We start from the raw sequence: 23,488 nt of genomic DNA on the forward strand, positions 1-23,488 counted from the left end.
AAGAGATGAAACAATGGAAAGAAAAGGTTTTGTCATTCACAATTTTTATCTCCACCCCTAAACCCAAGGTATTTTTCCCCTTTCCCTCTCCCCTCTCCCCTCTCCCCTCAAAAAGGGGAAAAAAAAACCTACGTATTTCTCCCAAACCTATATTTTTTTCCCAGTCCAATTTGTTTGTTTTTTTTTTTTTTAGGATCAAATCAGACTAGGTTGAATGAAATTAAAATCGGATCAAATTAGGTTTCAAGATTCATTGATCTGATCGGATCTAGATCATGAGACAAATTTTTGGATCACAGTAGCTTGGGGTAGATTTGATACCGAATCGATTCATTGCAACTTTAGCCCACAACCCCTTACCTGGTTTGGAAGACATAAACCGCTAGTGTCTAGTGATTTTCCCTTTCATAAAAAAAATTACTTTATTTATTTATTTTTATAATTAATTAAAATATTAACTCATCTATTTCATCGAGATACGGGTAAATACATTTACGGTTATGTGTGCACCTCCAAGTCAGAAATGTAAGAGTCGTACTAATCTCAACTTAGCATTAGTGTAAAAAAAAACCTAGTAGATTTGGGTTTCTCTTTCCCAAATTCAAAAAAAAAAAAAAAAAAACTCTGGTAGAGGCTAACGAATCTCTTTTTTCTCCGAAGATCGGAAGGTTCTCTCTCTCTCCATCACTGAATTTAGATTCTACTTTACAAGAAAGACAACACTCAACCACCTAACAACTCTACTTTTTGATCTGGGTTTCCTTTTTATCCTATTTTTAGTTCTCCCCCCCCCACCCCACACCCACCCACCCACCACACACACACTTAGAGATGAGCCATCGAAACCTTTTTTCTTCAAGGGATGACGCGGCCCGACACTTTTATTTGCTTTTCGTTCTCTTTCTCATTATTTACCCTCCAATTCATCAATAACGATCAAGATCTGTATTTTTCAAGTTCCAATCTTCAAATACCATTGCTCCTCAAAGCGTATTCGACTACATGTAAGTAAAAACTCAGTAAACAAAACTAAAATGAAAGTCTTACAAGTAATATTGATTGTTTCTTCTAATAATGAAGTTAATTTTGATGGATTTGGATTCGGTTTTAATTTATATCTGATTATTGTTGGAGAGAAGCACAAATCGCCTTATTTTAGTACTGTTTTTCTTTCTCTTTCTTTCGAAGAAGAAAAACTGTTTCTTTTTGTTTGATTCTGATCTTCCAAATAAGTGACCACATTCTTTTTCCAAAGAAAAGTATGCGAAATCAGACCGTTTGGTAGATCTCCCTCTTTCTCTCTCTCTCTTCAGATACTTCTGAGAATCTGAGCTCACCTTTTGTTATGTTCTTCGAGAGAGTTTGAGCTCTTTAATGGTGGATTCGATTGAAGATGACGAGAGTAGAGACCACCAACAAGCGAGTGACTGAGATGATGCCGAAAAGATTTGTTGCCGTGTGGTTTTTGTGGGGTCTCGTTCACTTATTGATGGTCGTGAGACTCGACTGAAATTTCTGAATGAATCAACTGCCGAAAAGAGTTTTAACTTTAACCAAACAACCTAGTTTGAAAACTAGGAATGCGTTCAATACGTTGGGGCCTTAGCACGGCTTTTCCAAACACTCTATTAGAGAGTCCAATAAGGATTGAAATGTTAGTAATACGTAAGGTTGGGTTATGATATATTAAGGCTGACACGCATAACCTGTGAACACGATATGATTATAACATACTTAACCTGTGTACACTAGATCAGTATGACGGACTACTGACATTATAATTATCAATACAAGTTGTTTTAATAATTAGATTAGGTGGGTCCACACGATAAGATTCAAATCCGAATCCATTAACTTGACAATTTAGATGCTAATGATTTCCAACTAAAATGTATCTCTCAAACAAAAATTAGAAACATACCTGTAAATTGTTAGTTTGTGTTATACATCGATGGTTGTTGGTCCACGTTTGACGATGAAATCGACGATCAGAAACAGGTATCTCTTTTTCGCATTTTAGGGTTTGAGAAACCCTTTCTCCACTAGAGTTGAGTCAATTTTTAGAGAAGGATAACAATTAGAATTGGATTTAAAATTTAGGGGTATTATTGACATTTCAATCCTTATGGGACTATCTAAGTCTCTCTTTTTCTCTCCCTTACTTCCTCGCGGTAGTCGAATTTGCTTGTCCTTAAGAGTCAAGTCAAGGAACTAAAGATTGTTCCCATAATATTTTGGGGAGAATCTCCTATCTTTTAGTGCCTCTCTCTATGTATTTATACAAGTAAAACCCTAGGATCCCTTTTTATCCTCTTTCCAATTGTGTCCTTATTTATTTTAGTAGGTTGTTTTGATTAGGAACATCTTTAATTGATATCATTGTCTTGTTCAACCCTTTCCTTTTCGGGATTTTCCTTTAATAAAAATTCCTACTCCGTTATTCATGCCCAATCCTCGATTTTGTTGGGATTTAGGTTGCCTAAGCCATTCTACCACGTAATCTTGACCCGATATTCCCCCTACCAATTGAAACCTGAGCTCATGGTTGGTTTACCACTGTGCTTACCCTCGGATCTCCATACCAAATCCGAATTCCTAGGTACCACTTGTCGTCCCTTGTTACCCAACGAAAAATAACCTCCATACTCTTCATCTCTGTTTCAGTTGTTATTTTAGTGTCATGGACCTCATTATTATTATTTTTTAGGTGGAACCATAAACTTGTCCTAATTTTACTCTCATTTGCACTAATCGACTTGAGCTATTATTACCAAGGTTTAGAATCTCATCTCAAGGCAATGTTTTGCTCAAGAAAATCTAAGACCATTTTAGATGAGAGATTTCGAGAGAAGAATTTGAGACTATCTTAACTGAGATACTACTATGAGATGGTACAAAACTTTAAACCATTTTGTTACCGAGGTTTAAAATCTTGTCTTGAGGCAATGTTTTGGACAAGAGAAAATCAAGATTGTCTTTACCGAAACATCCCATGATAATTAGAAACTTTTTTTTTTTTTTTTGATAAATAAAATGATTTCAATAAAAAATGAATAGAGGAGGGAGGTCAAGACGACCAAATCTATAAACAGGGAACAAAAATGGAGTAGCTACTACTCAGGAACAATACTACAATCCCAGTCCCGTCTAAGAATTTAGTAACATTGAATGTTTCAAGGTTGATGTTTTGTTCCAATCTTTGTCAATATCATAGTGATTGTAACGGGAAGATTGATTAAAGAAGTTTAGTTATACAGTTTTGGAGTATAAATTTATGTTGGAATTTTATGATCGGGTCTCAAATTGTCCAGTTATGAATTACTTGATCCAGTTCTGACTGGGTGAATCGGGCTAGTTATATATTTTAATTACAATAGTCAAGATATGTTGAAAAATGTTTAATTATTATAGATTAAGATGTATAAATAGAATATTGTCGGTCTTGAAATTCGCTTCTATAATCAATGTGGACCTGAGTTAGTTTTGACTTGAAGAGTTACTTACATGAAGAGAGCTTTAGAAACCTTAGCCCCCTCTCTAAGTTCTTGAATTGAGCTGAGCTCTACATCAACCCATCATAATTTCCAATCTTGATTTGTAGTTTCATCTCTTATTATTCTCAAGTTTGATTGATTTTATTTCTATTTGCGTCAGTTATAGAGCAGTGGCTGGGTATTTGATCGGAATGGTTGTGTCTATGGGTTTCATACTTGTATTCCATGGAAGATGATTACACGTCAAAGGAGATTAATTAACCTGAAGCAGAACTTTACAGTCTATAATATATCCATCTGTTTTGTGGTGCCTCATTAGAAAAGTCTTATCATACATTTCCTTCTATATGAGGGACCCATGCTTCCCTGCTCAAATACAATTTTCTTTCTTTTTTTATTTAATTTTTTTATTATTATAGGAATACCGAGAATTAATTTTACAACCTTGAGAAAAATTATCATTGAGATAAGTATTAATGGGACGTGTATAAATCTTGACAATAGAATTTTGCATTTACACGTTTAGGGTTATATGTTTTTTCTTAAGCCAACAAAATTCAATCCTCTTACGTATATATGATCCAATAAGTCCGCACAGAGAGAGATACATAGTTGTCGGTGTCAACTAGTTTAGTTGGTTTACAGAATATGAGGATGAAAATATTAACATTGATAGAGGAGGCGCGTCTAATACGACATCAAATGAAGTTGATGATGAATTGATTGTTGATATGGATATTGTACGAGATGATATTGCTCACTAGATTTAAAATACTATATATACATGATGATGTAAAATTTTATTTAATTATTTATTATATATTTGATAGATATTAAGTATGTTAGTACAGAAAAAATGAAATGAAAATTTACTTTTTATTTTTTAATATTAAATCTTATGTTTATACTTATGTTAACATATTATTACTTATATCAGATAAATAAAATTTTTTTTTTAATATTATTTTTAATTTCATTCAGCAAATTTTAGACAACAGGTTACCAAACAGTTTAACATCTTAATAGCACAATTATACAGCATGTTACTAAATAGTATACTCAATTCAGTAAGTTGCTTTATCAACAACGATATCAATTTTTTTTCAATTTCAACAACTTAATTCAGCATCAATAATTTTACATATAATTTTTTCAAACAAAGCATAAGTCTCTCTCTCTCTCTCTCACTTGCTCGCGGTTGTCGGGTTTGCTTGTCCTCAAGATTCAAATCAGGGAATTACGGATTGTTCTCATAATATTTTGGTGGGAATTTAAGTGAATAGTGAAAGAGAGAGACACAGAGGATTAGTTAGTGATGGTTAATGTTGGCGATGGATGTGTGGTGGGGCCCACTACATCTTCCTTCTCCACCTCACAGCCTGCCGTAGGGAGGCGGTTCTCTCTCGCTGCGCAACCGGAGATCATGAGAGCTGCCGAGAAGGGCGACCAGTACGCCTCTTTCGTTTACGACGCATGTCGTGATGCCTTTCGCCATTTATTTGGTTAGTTTTGATTTAAATTCTAATTTTAGACTTAGGGTTTTGTTGGTTAGTTTGTTTGGGTTTGGTTTTTTCTTTTTTAATTGTTAATTAGTTGTTTTTTTTTGTTGAATTTGGCTCAAAGCTTCGTATGGAACAATCTTATTTACCTGACGCTGGAATTAGAGTTAGGGTTTCAATAATTTATTGCCTTTTCGCTAATGTTCTTAGCAATCTAAAAGAGTCATCACAATTCACAGCGAATACGAGTAAAATTCTTGAAGTGCATTGAAATAAACTGGGTTTATATGCTTTTTCAAGAAACCCACTTTTCGTGATGCTAGTTAGTGTTGGATCGGCCATTCACAAAATTTGATTTTTATACTATTTCTTGCTTACCTATTTTGAATTTTTATTAGAATTAATTTTGACCATATTTTAACTTGTCTTTTGAGGACTTTAATTAAATTTTGCACTTAGGAAACAATTTGCAAGCTGATTTGGCGCAAATGGGTGTCATCGGAAATTTTCTATTGATCAGGTTTATTTGTTTCTCTTTGAGGTTAGGATTGAAGTTTGGATATGAGAATTCATTGAAAACAGGTTAAATTTCTTGCTTAAGAAAAAAATTTGGATTGCTGCAAGCCTGCAAGTGATATCTATCTTAAATTTAAAATGCTTTTTCTGAGTCGTTGTACTTTTGGTGTGTACTTTTAAATTCTATCTTGCCAGTGACACGGCTTTCATATATAGCAGCTGAGGTGGTTGGGTCAATTTTCAACTCAGTTGACATATGCCATGTGGAACAAAGATGAATTTTTCATTTTTCCCTTTTTTTTTCCTTCTAAAATATCAGAATTCAATAGACGTAATTATTCGTAGGGAAAAAGTGCTATATGTAGTAGAGTGAATGTCATGTGGAATAGGAGGTTATTGTCCATTTGGCAATTCAGATAAATTTGTTCAGATAGATGGTTCAGTTTTTCCATGTCACAACACATGACAAGAAAACCTCATTTTAACATGTAATAATGAAGTCTATGACCGGTACCCAATCTCTCTCTCTCTCTCTCTCTATATATATATATATATATATATATATATATATATATATATATATATATATATATACAATGAGAGTACTTTATATCGTTTAGTTCTGATAATGTTTGCCTTTACTTACATGTACATGAGTTGCTGTAGCTTACCAAAGTGAGGTTAGTCTTTTGAACTGCTTTGGTACCTAGTATTTCTTCTGCATTTTTATGTTCCATGATAGAGCTATAACTTTTAATTGTTGTCGGATCTGATTCTTTAGTATGTATTTTACAATGGGATCAACCTCTCATTGCATGTATTCGGGCTTATGAGAGGCATAATATTTTTGTTTTCTTCATTTTGCAGACCAAACTGTTGGGTCAGATGCTTTATTATGTATTGACAACAGGTTCGGGGCAACAAACTCTTGGGGAAGAATATTGTGACATTACACAGGTCCGTATCCTTTAATTAATTAATTTATGTATTTTTGTTGTTTTTTTAAATCTAGAACTAGGGCACTAAATTTCGTTGAAGTGTTCTGCAAATGGAATACAATTTGGTCAAGTAAATAAGTCTCTCCTCTTTTGTGTTCAACAGTTTAGAGGACAAGAACATCATTTTCTTGAGAAATGCTTGTTAAAAAAATTTAATGGAATACCCTTATTTATTTGATTTTAAAATCTAGTGTTTTTACTATGCCAACCGTTTCCTTCCAGCAGTCTAAGGACTTCAATACTAGACAGTTTCTTGAAATATTATACATCATTCATATTATAAAACATACCTGTCCTGATGCCCTTGTGTGCTTCATAAGAAATGCTGTTCGAATTCTTACTTGAGATTAAAAGGGTATCTTTGTCAAGAAAGTTTACCATTCCATTGCATTGTGATACTTAGAATTGATCTTGCAGGTTGCAGGTCCTTATGAGATTCCTCCAACACCAGCAAGGCGCGCTCTCTTCATTTTGTTCCAGACAACAGTTCCTTATCTTGCAGAAAGAATAAGGTTCTTTCACCTCTTTTTAAAATAGGTGCTTAAATGTTCAGTTTTGGGATGTGTATCCTTATTTCCATATCTGGTCAATGGATTTTTTTTTTACAGTATATGCTTTTGGAGTTAAAAAAAATCCCATCAAAAGTGGTTTTCTTGCTTTGGAGAATGTTATAATCCAAGGTATCACTTCAGTTAATTTTCGTTCCATGTGAAAATCTAGTGGTGAGTTGGTCCTATTGTGTTCTATCCATTGTTACTTTGCATGAGAGGTGTGGGCTTATTTCTCGCTTCAATTTCACAATTCTCAGTGTTTTTCCAGCTCCATTCATTCCTTATTTTAGAGTTTGCAATCTTGGGCCTTTTGGGGGATGGAAAGTATACAATGGTACCTTTTTTTTTCGGCGGTTTGTCGGGTATTTTTGAAGGGATGGACCAATCGATCCCGGGTGTTTAGTGTTTTGGGGTTGATCTTTTTCTGGTATAAATTGTTTGAAGAGATCGTTGTGCTACTTAATATTTCCTTGTACTCAAATGGTCATCTCGACCATCATTTATTTTCATCAATATATCTCTTTTCGAAAAAAAAAAATACAAATTTGAACTGATTATTGATAGGGGATTCGAACTTGTCTGAAATTTATCTTTCTATGAGGTATTCTGATATAGTGAAGTGGGAAAGTTTTATTCTGGGGTGCCACAATTATTAACTCAGTTGAAAAAGATGGGGCTGCACCCAAATAATTGGGTATCCATCAACACCACTAATTTTATAACACTTATCTTTTGTATTATAATGTTTTTTCCCCAAGTTTTTCATTTGAACTGGTTATTATTTCATCGGAAAAAGTTTGAATTGTTTCTGTTTGGCAGTGCTAGAGTGGCTGCACGTGGGATCATCCTTGCTGATTCACAGTCTGATGAGTTGTATGGAAACAATGTTCATGGAAGTAATCAAGTTCAATCTTCTATTACTACTGAAAGCCCATCTTCCTCTGCAACAGGGGTATCTATATCATACCTTTCGAGGTTGAAGCTGAAACTCTATGGACTGTGGTTGTATGCTGTGCAGAAATGGCCTACTGTATGCCACACACCTTTCTGAATATATTTCTGATTTCTCCATCCCATTTGTCAGTTCCTGGAAGCATGCTTTATTGCTTGTTAATTCCTTTTTCTAAGCAAATGAATTGAATATAGGTCTTTTGGTAGAGTGAACTACAACTCTTTTTCTTTGTTGAACATTACCTGATCATTACATGGTAGACTGTTTTCTACTTTCAACTAATTTCTTCTCGTTCTTACTGTTTAGGTGCTTCCGTTAGCTCGCGAGCTTTTACAATTGGTTTTCCGTACCAACCTCATGTTCTTTTACTTTGAAGGTAATTCCTAGTTTTTGAAAGTCTATACATTTATAGTGGAAGTTCTAGTGTCATGAGCTTGAGGGAAAATGTTGGTTGACTGATCCAACTTCGTATGATATTTATGTGGTGTCACAAATTGCCTATTCTTACTATTGGTCTTATGTTATTTATTTTTATCGAATTATGACGTGGCACGGATTTTCTTCAGTCCAAGTAACATAGGTTAAGCCTAGTTTGTATTTATTCTTTGTGCGGGTTCCTTTGGTTTTCTCAAGCCCTAAGGATAGTCTTTCTATTTCTCCTTTTTCATCTCTTTAATGAAATATTTTATCTATCAAAAAAATTTAAAAATCTTTTACACCATCTGTATCATGCAGGACTGTATTATCATATATCAAAATGTGCTGCTGGTGTTCGTTATGTGTTCATTGGAAAGCCATTGAATCAACGGCCTAGGTACATAGCAGTAAAAAAAGAAATTTTATTAATAGTTTTATGTATTTCAAAATTTCAAGAGGACTTACTAAACCAAGAATTCTTTCTACAAATAGATTGCAAGTCAGCAACATTTGTTTTGGAAAATGATGTTAAAAATATTGCCTCCAAACATATTTTTGCCAGATGGCAAGCTATATTATCAATTTTTGATTTCAAAATAGATTATATAAAAGGAGAAGCTAATTCTATCCCAGATTTTCTTACCAGAGAATTTTTACAAGGCAAAAAAGATGGCAGGTAATTCAAGCTCTTCTTTGTCAAAACCCAAGTCTAAAAGTTCTTATGCAATACCACCTCCAGTTCCCCAAATTCAAAAAATCACTCCAATAAATCCTTCACAATTTAGTTCGTCCAGTAATCTTTCCAATAAATTCCAAGTGTTAGGAACCACTAGTCCAGTAAAATCCTATGCTCAAACAATAACTGGTTCTTCCTCTCAGAATACATCAGAAATCGAGCACACTCTCATTTTCTCTTTAAAACCCCAATATATTTTTAATCCCAATTTGGCTTCAATAATGGCAGTAGAACCTGAACTTGAAAAATTATGTCCAAAAGCTTTTGCTCGGACATTTTTTTATAAAACCAAATCAATTCATTTATTCAATTCCAACAAAAACCCAAAATTTTAAGAATTTATCCTTGTTGATACAGACTCTGCTTTAATTATCCATGTTTCAGATAAGAATGATTCCAATAGAATTTCATATTCCAAGTGCCAGATCTTAAAAGTACTCACCCTTACCACTTGGGGACAAAATCCAAACACTATGAAAAGATTTTCTCAAACATTCAATCCACAGTTTTACAATTATTGAGATTACCAAAAAGCCTGGTTTAGCATCTTCACATTTCAAAATGAGCACTACAACCATTCCTGGTTTTTCCTATTCAATGACCAATTGAAAGTACAATTTCCTATTTGGTTTATCGATTGGTGGAACTAATATGGATCAGTTCCAGCCATCCTACCTGTACCAGTTCATGAAGGGTTCCAATTTTTTATATAAAACTTTTCTGCTCCAGACAGTCTTTCAAAAATTCTAAATCTATTAATTTTTTTTGCTCAATTTTCCCTTGCATGGATCTCCTGTTGGGAGTACTGCATAGGGTCTATATCCCAATTTCAACCAAATCCATTCTTAGTAAGAAAATTTAAAGTAAAATGGTGGGCAAACTTACGTTTTGATAAAATCACTAAAGCAGGAGTTACTTCATGGCTTCATAGCCATCCCCAGCAATCAAGAATTACAGCACCCAGTTCTACAGAATTTCCATTGTCCAAATCACAAATCCAATCCAAACTAGCGGGGGCCACTACCAAAGTAGAAATGAGAAAACATTTGCTGGAAGCTCTTTTACAAGTGGAAGAAGAAGAACCAGAAGTCCTTGAAGATTTTACCCCACTCAATGAAGACGACTATGAAGGAATTTTTCCTTCTTGTCACCTTCCTCAAAATAATTGATAAGTATGTAATCCAAGTCACCAGATCAGGATCCAGTGAACTTCAACATAACTCCAAAAATATCAGAGAAGACAATCTAATTCCACAATAAAAAGGTTCCAAGTATTCTAGATAAGATGTTTATTTTACAGCCGTCATGCACTAGCAATAGCTTTGTAAGTCTTTTGGGTCTAGTAAAAGATAGAGTCAAATCTTTAGTGGGAAACCACCCAAAGGCAGCCGTCCAAGTGCTGTTAAAGGTTTTTTAATTAATTCTCCAGTAGTCCTTATCAAAAACAGTTTCGAAGACCCTCCTATCCATTTAGACCAAATACTTGTAATCCTTATCAAAAACAGTTTCGAAGACTTTCCAATCCATTCAGACCAAACACCTGTACCAAAACTATTCGGAATCTAAAATTTAATTTCAAATCCGAGACCTTTAAAAAGAGAAGAAATCTTTCTTAGGAAGGCATCGATCGAATTCTCCAACCTTCATTCTTCAACTTTCATTTCCAACTTTCCAACTTTCACTCTCCAACTTTCACTTAAGAATTCCCTAATACTCTTCTAGAGCAATTAAACTTCCATTCTACCTATTTTCAATCTAATCCTTAGACCAAATTCTTCTCCATTCTCAACCAATCTTTTCAATTTACTCCATCAACCAATCTTCAAAAGTCTAAAGAACTACTTGGTAATATTGCTTTTTCTCTAATATGATTTTCTTTTCAATATTATAATATTTATTTATGTTTATTTCCTTTTCAAAGATTGTTAAATATAATTGTGTTTTATTAAAAGTTCTAATTTTATGCCTAGATATAATTTTGATATAGAAGAAAGATATCAATTATCAAGACCAAGTTTTCTCTCTTAAATTTATAATCTAAATTAGACCTAGGAATAATGAAAAAGAAATATTACCAAGTAGTTCTTTAGACTTTTGAAGATTGGTTGATGGAGTAAATTGAAAGGATTGGTTGAGGGTGGAGAAGAATTTGGTCAAAGGATTAGATTGAAAATAGGTAGGATGGAAGTTTGATTGCTCTGGAAGAGTATTAGGGAATTCTTAAGTGAAAGTTGGAAAATTGGAAATGAAAGTTGAAGAATGAAAGTTGGAGAATTCGATCGATGCTTTCCTAAGGAAGATTTCTTATCTTTTTAACGGTCTTGGATTTGAAATTAAATTCTGGATTCCGAATAGTTTTGGTACAGGTGTTTGGCTTGAATGAATTGGAAGGTCTTCAAAATTGTTTTTGATAAGGATTACAAGTGTTTGGTCTAAATGGATAGGAGGGTCTTCGAAACTGTTTTTGATAAGGATTATAGGTGTTTGGTCTAAATGGATAGGAGGTGCTTTGAAACTGTTTTTGATAAGGACTACTGGAGAATTAATTAAAGAATCTTTAACAGCACATGGACGGCTGCCTTTGAGTGGTTTCCCACTAAAGATTCGACTCTATCTTTTACTAGACCCAAAAGACTTACAAAGCTGTTGTTAGTGCATGACAGCTGTAAAATAAACATTTTATCTAGAACACTTGGAACCTTTTTATTGTGGAATTGGATTGCCTTCTCTGATATTTTTGGAGTTATGTTGAAGTTGATTGGATCCTGATCTGGTGACTTGGATTGCATACTTATCAATTATTTTGAGGAAGGTGACAAGAAGGAAAGATTCCTTCACAGTCGTCTCCATTGAGTGGAGTAAAATCTTTAAGGTTTTCTGGTTCTTGTGAAAGAGCTTCCAACAAATGCTTTCTTATTTTAGCTTTGGTAGTGGCCCCTGCTAGTTTGGATTGGATTTGTTATTTGGACAATGGAAATTTTGTAGAATTGGGTGCTGTAATTCTTGATTGTTGAGGATGGCTATGAAGCCATGAAGTAACTCCTACTTTAGTGGTTTTATCAAAACGTAAGTTTGCCCACCATTTTACTTTAAATTTTCTTGCTAAGAATGGATTTGGTTGAAATTGGGATATGGACCCTATGCAGTACTCCCAACAGGAGATTCATGCAAGGGAAAATTGAGTAAAAAAAATTAATAGATTTGGAATTTTTGAAAGACTGTCTGGAGCAGAAAAGTTTTGTATAAAAAATTGGAACCCTTCATAAACTGGTACAGGTAGGATGGTTGGAACTGGTCCATATTGGTTCCACCAATCGATAAACCAAATAGGAAATTGTACTTTCAATTGATCGTTGAATAGGAAAAATCAGGAATGGTTGTAGTGCTCATTTTGAAATGTGAAGGTGTTAAACCAGGCTTTTTTGTAATCCCAATAATTGTAGAACTGTTGATTGAATGTTTGAGAAAATCTTTTCATAGTGTTTGGATTTTGTCCCCAAGTGGTAAGGGTGAGTACTTTTAAGATCTGGCACTTGGAATATGAAATTCTATTGGGATCATTCTTACCTGGAACATGGGTAATTAAAGCAGAGTCTGTATCAACAAGGATAAATTCATAAAAAATTTGGGTTTTTGTTGGAATTGAAGAGATGAATTGATTTGGTTTTATAAAAAGGTCAATTTTTTTTAGCATTCTTGATAACTAACAGTTTTTCAACAGATTTTTTACTGACAGAATTATGTGCTTATCCTATGTTTCTCACTTTGGTACTCCTTTTTTGTACAATATTTGTTTAGATTGTAGGTTTGTAAGTTTGCTTACCAATATCAGCATGTTATGTCATCCTAATTATGCTTCTTACTCAGCATCAGTCTTACATGTATATATCTTTGGCTTCTCCATATAGTTTTTGGAACTTGCGTGAGCAATCCTTGGTATTAAAGCTTGGCTATTTTTATGCTTTTATTTTGAAATGCTTGGTGTTTCTGGGTTCACCCAACAACATCATCCTTCTCACATAGTCCGTAGCTGGAATTTTTAGCTTTTAAGGTTGGTATTCAGGTATTCTGCCTACCAGGTACAAAAGGTGACAGCATGTTCTGAAAATGTGCTCTTTCTAACTATCCAATCTAGATATCATAACGGGGCATTGCTAGTGGTTGGATTCTAGGTTGTGTTTTCATTAAAAACTTCTCAAGAACTCCCTTGATATCTGAATACTCTCTTGCTTATTATTATATACTTAGATGTTCTTTGAGTGCTTTTCTCTCGCGTGTTTATTGCAAGCTTAATACTTTACAAGTGCTTGGTTTTTGTCTGGAGCTCATACCACTTGTGGCACCTTAACAAGATATGCTTTACTTATGATAAGTTTAAGAATTGTATTAAAAGAGGAAAATTGCTTATGATTGTTTTCTGAAACAGATACCAAATACTGGGAGTGTTCCTTTTAATCCAACTGTGTATCATTACTGCTGAAGGGCTGAGGCATAGCAATTTAGCATCTATTGCAAGTTCAGTGCATCAGACATCAATTGGAACCAACCAGACATCAGCAGGTTATCCATCGTAAACTCGTTTCTTAACCATCCTAACATATTTATGGTAGATATAAATAGTTTGGGAAATTATAATAAATGAAAAGGAAGTAAACATTTCCTTGGGTTTACTCGTTTCTAGTTTTATTGTTCCCTCAACACCATCATATTGCCTATTTTCATTCGGTGAACTTGTTTCTTGATAGCTCAACCTTTCAGCTCCTTAAATCATATATAGCTGGTCTCATTGTTGTGTTGTAAAATTTCTCTTAAATTTGGTCGGTATATGTTGTCTGATCAAACAAATTGAAGTAGGAACTATTAGAAAGAGGGTGACTTAAACATTCTTTATTTTTTGTTAGGAAATAAACTTTTCTTATTTTATGATCTTTTATTTCTCACTAATCAACCAAAGAAAAACAAGAAGATAAACTTCACCAGTCCTATTTTATCTCAACGCTTACTTTTATGTATTTATGTTATGCCAATAACCAGTTTGCTCTCCTTCATTTATGGGCTCACAGGACGAGGCTTGCCTGTTCTGAATGAAGAAGGCAATCTGATTACTTCCGATTCTAATCTTGACAAGGGCAGTTGGGCCAGTGATCCCGTGGTTGTTTCAGAGGTACTTATTTCTTTAATCTCATCTGATGGTTCATTGATATCTTTTGGTTTCTTGTCAAACTATTTTGTGATGTTGTGTTGGGTGTGGGTATCAAAAGTATTACTTATGTAGTCAGAAACAAAGCTTATGTGTCAGTATAAAAGGTGGTATTTCATAATCTTTGGAAACCGAGTACACCATCAATCCATTAGGTCCAAAATCTGAACAAAAGGGACCAAGACATGGATCTGTAATATTGAGTAAAATGGATTCCAGATGCCAAAATGTTGATTCTGTACTGTTTTGATTTCAGACCCAAGCAAGAAGTGCGATCAACAAATGTACCCTCCGTCTTAGTACGTGCCAGCACCCAACTGCCACCCTTGTGGTCACGTCTTCTGTTGGTACCGTCCCTCTCCCCTCTCAAACAACTGTTATATCTCACTGGCTTTTTTATATGATCCTTATTGGGTTTCTATATATATTTCTTTGGTTCTACTTGCAGGAACTGCATTATGGAGTGGTGCAATGAAAAACCCGAATGCCATCTCTGCCGTACTCCTGTAACTCACTCAAGTTTAGTTTGTATATATCATTCCGACTTTTGATGCCATTTATATGGTTGTCTACAAATTGATGATTAATAATTTGCACACCTTCACGCTGATGATCACTAACCACTCTTGCTTGCTTAGCAAAAGAAAAAATTATCTTTTAACAGATGACGTAGTTCGCAGTAATTTATTCTGAGAGGGATAGAGATGGACTGTATGACCGATCTTACCAGTATAATTGTTGAGATGGATTTGCGTCAATTGGTGGCATTATTCTTGGCACTATAAAATAATAAACAGATTTCATTGTGTTTCTGTGTGTACCCTCGCAACCATTAAGAGCAATGATATTGGAATTTTAAGACTAATCGATGCAACTCTGGTTAGAAGAATTGCTCTGCTATTATTTGTTGGGTTTATTTGTTAAGAATGAGCTTTGATAAGTGAATGATACCTGTCAGCTCAGGTGGGTTGTTTGTCCATTAATGATCCTAGGAATTTGTATTGCGAAGCTTGATGATCAACCAATATTCTGGTGCTTCAGGTGACACTAGGATTTGATTTCATATTGAAGTGAATTCTTAACAAACATTGAAGTGGCCCTCTTCAACCACCAAAGGCCAAAAAGAGTCGGTTTCATCGAACTCTCACGTTTAACTTTGTTTGTTTACAAGGTTAAAGAGATAAGTAGAAAAATCCTTTATGAAGTTGTTTTAGAAGTTTAAAAATCCTCATTTAGTATCAATGAGTCATCACTATTATCATAATAGACGTTGAAAATCTCATGTAAGTTAAGAGAGAGGAGTTATCATAAGTTATTTATTTATGTATAAAAAAAGGAAAAATTACTAAAGGAGAGGTCAATATTTTAATATTTATAAAAAAATAAAATGATTTCATCAAAAAACAATTTATTTTAGTATCTCACCAGACTGTCCAGTGTTTTATACATTGTTTTACCAAAAATGCCCTCCAAAAAATTAAAACGTTGAACTGTCCAGCGTTTTAATGAGGGTTGGCAATGATCCGTGTCATTGAGAATATCATTTCAATTGTTCAAAAAAATAGATTATGTATGATGTGCCATGATCCTTGATAGACACAACAAGATGATCTGTTCTAATTTTATTATAGTCATGGGAAGTCCAAATTAAATGTTGGAAGCTTTTGCCTCCTTTGAATGGTTGTGTGCGAAAGTTCCGTGTGTGTGTTTTTTCCTTTCCTAATTTTAGATGACATTATTCAATTTGCATTCTATACCATGACAATTTGATTTCTGCATATGATCACATGACATGTATTTATTTATTTTGTCACATATTTATTTATATTGGAGGGAATTTCTGTTTTTGATGGGTAAGCTGGACTTGAACCCACAACCTTAAAGTTGTTTTGCAATGTGTCAAACCAACTGAGCTATGTGTCTTAAGCCCATATTGGAACGAATTTCTTGTTCATTACAGTTAGATTGTAATTTCCTTGTTGATTGCTTCTTTCTCTTAAATCATTTTTTTACGGATCAAAAACAAAAGTGAAGGACTCATATATTTGAATGAGCTGTGCAATCACAGAATTGTGTTTAATATTTTAAAAATAAAAATAAAGGTGATCCAGAAGTGGTAGGCATGCTTCTGAGGTCAGTGGAGATTGTGGTTGGGGATTTAGTTGAGCCGTCAATCCTCAAGGCTTCTGTGGAAGGTTGCAAAAAGGTCATCTGTTGTGCCACTGCTTACTCCACTATCCTGGACCTCTTAACACTGTGGACCGGATAAGAGAAAAGTGTTCCAAGCCAGATCATCTTAGTTCTAGCTGACTGGGAGCCTTTCAAAGTTTGAGTCAATCGCTATCTTCACTACTAAGAGCTGATTATAAAGGAGTGTACAACATTTCCAAAGCGCTAATGGTTTAATTACTGAACTATCTCTGTCTCCTCTTTTACTTAACTAGAACTAGTTGGTCCATTTGTCATTCCAAAACTGGTCTTGGAAAGGGCATTGACCTCAACTCCTTTTGTGTTACTGCAACTGCAGGGTATGTTTTTACTAGAGGAGGGTATGTGGAGCTGTCAAACGAGGCTTCACTTCCATTGGGTTGCACTCTTGACAGGTAGTAGACACTTGCTTGGGGCATGTGTTGTTGATAGCTTGACTGTTTTATCATTCATTGCATCCAATAAATTTTGTCACGCTTTCTGTTCTTCTGTTGTCTACTAACAACGTTAGATACGATGGTTTAGTTCTTGTTTTGAACGGTATATATATATATATATATATATATATATATATATATATATATATATATATATACTAATGATAATAAATGATGGTTTAGGTGACCACTGAATCACAAAGATAGGGTAGGTTAGCCATGTGGCTTACAAATTGAACCCACCTGAAAAGTAAGTCTTCAAAAAAGGCCCCTAAATTCCTCAGGCAACTTACACCCAAAAAAATGCAATACATAAAATGTTAATGAGAAGTTTATGAACCAATTGCTTCATTCCTTCAAACACTCGTCTATTCCTTTCCTTCTAAATGTCACCCAACACTAAATCTATATTTTACATCCTTACAAATTTCTCCATAGTTTTATATAATTGAACCTACGTAAAGAAAGTGGTTACTTCGGGGTATTTATTGCGCATCAATTTTAACTAGTATCTCATCTTATACCTTTTTAGTACCTTACTAAAGTAGTATTACTTATATTTCTTGTTGGTTTTATTTATCGTAAAATCTTTAATTTTTGTGGTATTCTATAATTTAGTTTTTTAACTTCACGCAGATGTTGGGTTTGTTGTGATGTGAGAAGTCTCTTTTGACTAGAAAAAATTACAAAATAAAAGAAGAAGTAGTTGTATTTTTTAATTTGACCAACAATATATCATCTACAAACACTACACACCTAGGGACTTATCCCTAAATAGTAACAATTAATACAACCATTACTAAAGGAAAAAATATGAATGGACTTGGAGTGTTCCCTGGTATAAACCTACCAACTAGAAACTAACTCCCATGTCTTTCCTCATATTCAAGGAGGTTTCACTTGTTGTATGTTGTTGCTGATGATATAGTATTGATTGATGAAACTATAGATGGAGTTAATGCGAGGACCTCAATTTCACAACAGAACTTCAAACCTAGGTTCGAAAGGGGATGATTGAAAAAATTTCAAATACCAAGGCTTGAGGTGAAGTTTGTAACCATCGATTCTTTTTTAGTTTTTGTGCTTTTTTACATTTTGTATATTTTAAACAAACTATATTTCTTTTCTTCTTTTAATTGTATCAAGTAACTTCTTGTTCTTACAAAGTGTCAACTAAGCTAAGTGGTAGATATGTGGAGTGTTGCTCCAACGTCCTAGGTTCAAACCCCCTTGAACCCAGCGTCATTGGCTAACCACTAACCTTGTAGCTATTAAAAACATATCTTTGAATATGATCTGATGCAACATGCTTATAAAGGACAAAATTTTAAGAATTTTTGAATATGAGTTTTTCTATAAACTCCATAGGCTTGTGGTGTTGGATTGCCAATTTGATAATCCATGTGGGCTGAAGGACCCTTAGAGAGATTTGAAAACTTTCTTAGTTAGAGCAATTTCAACACAAATATGCATAATGGTAGGCATATTATTTTAGAGAGCCATTTTGCATGTTCAAGGGTTTGGCACTCCAATCGTACTAGTCAAAATGACTCTTCTCAAATTCAGCTACAATAAACAACTGCCATAATTTTTTACAGTCATTAGGTAGAGAGAGAATCTCACTCTCTTCTTTTGTCTTTCCTACTTTCTCTCTCTAAAATATTTCAAAGTAGAGAACCTCAACCTGAGTGGATTGGAATGCTTTTGAAAGGTTTTGGCTTTGTAAGACGACAGTTGGGAAAGGATACAGGGTCCGAGCTGCTCTTACTCATGATAGCCTGATTCATAAAATTGGTTTGGTTTTTTTTTTTTGTTTTTTTAAAGTTTAAAATAAGGTTTGTTGAGTAATAAAATTACAGCAGAGGTCTACCCAGTAAATCTCTCCAAATAATAATGCTTCTTGACTGAAGGTCTAAAGTTGATAACCTAATTATTAATTAAACCAACTCTTCAGGGGTGCAATTCATAATACTTCTGAAAGTTAAATGAAACTTCAAAAAGTTTCTACAGAATTGTTTATTATTTCAACACTGGGGTACATATAGGTTCTTGTCTTTTTCCACAACTATTTTAATGCGGAGGGACCTAAAAGACATGACATCTCTCTCTCCTTTCTCAAATTCTGAAAAAAAAAGAAGGATTTTGTATCGTGGGTTCAGTTCTAGGAGGTAAAATGTTTTCTTCTATATCAATTGATCTTGGTTCTTGCTGAAAACAGTGGTTATTGTTTTCTGCTCTACATTGCTTGTTCTTTTAGTACTTTTTTTTTTCTTTCAATTTTTTGTTTCAGTATTTTTGAAGAAAATATAGATTTTTAGATACTGGTTTTTGATGGGATTCATTTGAATTCAATCGAGTCTGGATTTTTATTCATTTTTTCTAGTCTTTTTATTTTTTGATCAATGGATGATGGCGAGAATTGAACCCAGGTCTATGGTATCATTCCCCATTAGACTTACCAACTAAGCTAGCTCGCAATTTTTCTTCTTCTTATCTAGTATTTCTTCTTCATTTGTAGATGTAAGTTTGTTTGTGTTTCTGACACTTTTTTCAAATTTTAAACAAAGTTTTTCATTTTGTTTTCTTGTCGTGCAACTGGGTTTTGAATAAAAGTGTTTCAATCAAATTGGGTCATGAATTTTAATTTTTTTAACGAGAGAGTTCTTAATTGGTGGGGGAAATTTTATTTTTATTTATTTATTTTTGGCTGTTTTTGCAATGTAGATTAGTTTCTCAGGAGGAAATTTGATTTTAAGCTGATGGGTTTTGTTTGAGAAAAGAGGCAATTCAGATTTTTCTTTTAGGTGGTTTGTGGAGTGTTGGGGTGAGAGGTGGATTATTTGGAAAAAAAAATGATAAGGAATGGTGGTTTGTGCTGATTATGATGGTGAATATTTTATTGGATCTATCCATTCTATATGTGGATTTTGATGGGATATAATTTGAAGTAATTTTAATTTGAGGCTTTTGAGGGGTTTGTTATTTTTCCTTTCTTTATGATGATTTTTTTAAAATATTTTTTTATTATACATGTAATGCCTCATTGTTATGGACTCTGAGAACTTCATTCTCTTTCTAGTTTGTTCAAGTTTCTGATTTATTCAGACCTTTTAAGATCGTCTTGTAGGTTTCTAATCAGTTTAGTTTCAATGCCCATTAATTGAACAGTTTGGATTCACAAGTGAGTGGGCCATTTTATGATTCAAGGTGTGGAAGGCATCACCCATGATGATCCTATGGTGTGTCATATACGATTGACATATAGGACTTGAGTGATTAGACGATTTGGGTGGACAGTGAAGTGGAAATTTAAAATCTGAATATCTGTTGGAATTGTATTGGTCAGTAATAAATTCATGTTACTTGAAGCCGGTGTTTTGGACTCTGGCAGTACTGACGACCTCAACAAACTTTACGCTTTGCCTCTTACACAAATGGATCAGAGTACAAAACATTCCTTGAGTTATATTTTCACTCATTTCATCTTTATAGTACTTGTCTATCATTACTCAGATTTATCATTGTCATGATAAAGATTAATTAACTTTGTTGCACGTGAATTGTTGTGGGTGTGAAAAAATGAAGCAGTAAAGAGAACTGAAATCGCAACAAAAAACACGAGAATTTTCGTGGTTCAGCAGTGTGCCTAAAACCCAGGGATCAGATAAAAAATTACCTTTTTTATAGATAGATAAAAACAATTAGTATTTTCTTGCCTAAAACCCGGGGTTGCTAAACAAGTCCGTCTCCCCAAAAATAGAAAAAAAAAAACTCTTAAGAAAATATTACATAATTGCCTTTTTAGTAACCCTAAAAAATTTGGTCTAGGAGCTCCGCCCCCTGCCCCCCTTGCAACTTAGGGTAACACCAACAGAATACAAGACATTTACATAACATGGGGCTTACTTTTGTGGGCTGTTTGTGTATCTCCCATGTCATGATCTTGATATTTTTTGCATTAAAATTTTATCCCAAGTTTGTCTGGCATGCTTATGCTTGAGTTTCTTAGTTGCTACCCGGTTCAAGTTTGATGTCAATGCCAGTGTTTTAGTGCCAACGCTGAAATCGGTGAGGCATCAGTTTAGTCAGAACAATTAACTACCATTTGAAATCCATGAAGAATGGTATTTGGCGTGGACTTGTGCATGTTCAGCATGAACATCTCCGTATGACTAATTAACTAATCTGTTATATGTTGGTACTCCTTATGTAGAACATCTGGCCCTAAGGAGAAAGAATTTGGTTTTGCGTAGCTTCAATTTCTTAATTCACTTTTCCTTCAAAATGATGAAATGTGATGTTGACGATTTATTCATCCTAAAGAACTTGGTTAACCTATTTTTAGAAATCTTAATAGGAGTCGATGAGGAGATTTAGACTCTCCAAGATTGATTTCATTTGGAGCTTAAGCTACAATTTAGAATGACCTAGGTCTATGCTAGACATGAAAAGGAACACATGTCATTATAGCTCTCAATTAGGATATGATTTCACTACTCTTCACTAAAGACATTGGGTTGCTGAGGTGCTTACGTGGAACACTTTCTTTCGTTGTCCCCTTCCCTTTCAAGGTTCTTATTCATGGTATCATGGCAGACCTATCTATATGGAACATTTAGGCTGTAGGGCTACGCTTTTCTCTTGAAAGCCTATTGCCTTTGAATTAAAGGCTTCTAGATACTTGGGTAGTTTCCTCAAGTGTTTATTCTGGTGTGGGTTTTAAGGTATGGTGGTTTTAGAGCCTCTATTTCTCTTTTTGTGGTTTTGCACTTTTCCCTTTTGTTCTTGGTAAAGACCATAGTTAATTTGACAACCTACCCCCCCTCAAAAAAAAAAAAAAAAAAAAAAAGAGAGGTAGGGGGCGCTGTTTCCTGTGTATGAAAATTTCTTGTTACATCATGTTTGACAAATATTAAGGATTGCCCATGTACACGGGACTCTTTTGTGCATACTTGGCTTTCATTTTTTTGATGTGGGAGGATGCTAAAAGCGGTCTTGCTAAGGAGTTGTTATTTAGCACTTTGTTAGGAGCCATGGCTTTTCCATGGAATTTTTATTCTCTTTGACCTACGTTGTAATTGTTGGTGAGCTGCCTTAGTCTGTCGATATCTCCCTAGTTCCTCTAGCTTCTTCAGATGGCTAGAGTTAATGAGGGTCATCTAGACTGGGGTTAAGCTCCTGATCTGCAGAATACAGTTTTAAGATGTAAACTAGTTTATTTGCTTCTGTGCCCCCTTTTTGGTGAAAGAAGTGAAGGTAACTAGTCTTTCTCGTAATAGCAATATCCACTTAAGGAATTCCTACACCCTCGTCCAGATATTCTATTGTTCAGGACATTCCTTACATGTCACTGGAAGTTCAAAAAATTTAAACTATTATGCATTCTTGTCATATAATTTGGAAATTTCAACTTTCATTTTCTGATAGTTTACATGCACAAAGTTGGATTAGGCAAAGGACAGATGGTTGTGAAGAATTCAACTTTGAGTTGCTGAGAACTGATAGAGACACACTTGCTGTTGGTGTTGCGCAAAAAGCTAATGTATGCCTTCATAACATGAATTACACGAGATATACATAGAACAAAATAGATAGAGAATTTAAAAAAAATATTTATTTTCATAATGATTATTGAAGGAGCCTTCTTGGTGTGACAGATGCTACTGTTGAGAAGGTGTAGGTTTTAAGAAAAAGGCATTGAATTGGTGAATTCAGTTTCAGATGAGCACTTCAATCTTTTGGGGCCGTTCGCTTGACATCGTTCAGTGTATAAAGGTAGTGTGATATGGGCAGCTTTCCATATTCACCTGGAATTCATTTCCATATGCAGAGAATATGCCTTCTCTGAGAGCTTAGTGTTTCAGAGAGCTTGTTGAGCTTAACGTTTCTATTTGAATTTTGTGCAATGGCGGGTGGGTTTTATCGGAGATAGTTGTGCAGATGAGTATCCTGCCCATTGAATAACAAATTGAAACCAAAATTCTATATACCAAATCTTGTTTCTTGACAATTCTGATCTGGATTTATTTGTATTTTAACTGACAACTTGCTAGGCATTGTATATATACATGCAAGAGAATATCAGGAGTCAATAACCATTTCGTAAATTATTCTACCTCGGCCAATGATCTCATTCACGAGCCATTGGTTATAGACTTGTACATGAATGATCCATCGTACTAGTTTGAATGACTAATTGTTAATTATACAATTATTAAATGGTGCGTTAGTCGAATATATTTCCTTCATAAATTGGTCATCTCTGATTTGTGCAAAAGATTCATTAAAACAGGAGAAACAGACTCAAATAACCAATTTAATTTAATTAATTAATTAATTAATAATAATAATAATTATTATTATTTTTTGTGTGGACAAACCACTTTTTCAAGATTAACTGGATGATAACTCATATTTAGTGGTACAGAAAAAAAAAAAAAAAAATGAAGCAAACATTGTGAAATAAAAAGATTTCCATCC

The 23,488-nt window shown here is 34.1% G+C and overlaps 1 pseudogene across 1 annotated transcript; it reads left to right on the forward strand.

The window, feature by feature from the left end:
* The first annotated feature begins 4,616 nt into the window (after positions 1–4,616).
* LOC147381293 (peroxisome biogenesis factor 10-like) lies at positions 4,617–23,002 on the forward strand (annotated as a pseudogene). Its single transcript, XR_015174669.1, has 16 exons — positions 4,617–5,000; positions 5,662–5,666; positions 6,167–6,189; positions 6,377–6,466; positions 6,925–7,019; positions 7,878–8,088; positions 8,317–8,386; positions 8,746–8,824; positions 13,590–13,723; positions 14,227–14,327; positions 14,620–14,710; positions 14,812–16,763; positions 16,891–16,966; positions 17,958–18,052; positions 20,177–22,550; positions 22,666–23,002. The product of XR_015174669.1 is annotated as a peroxisome biogenesis factor 10-like (transcript).
* Positions 23,003–23,488: the final 486 nt, after the last annotated feature.

The sequence above is a fragment of the Akebia trifoliata genome, unplaced genomic scaffold (genome assembly GCF_017979445.1).
Source record: "Akebia trifoliata isolate Shusen 1 unplaced genomic scaffold, ASM1797944v1 Contig00600, whole genome shotgun sequence".
NCBI lineage: Eukaryota > Viridiplantae > Streptophyta > Magnoliopsida > Ranunculales > Lardizabalaceae > Akebia > Akebia trifoliata.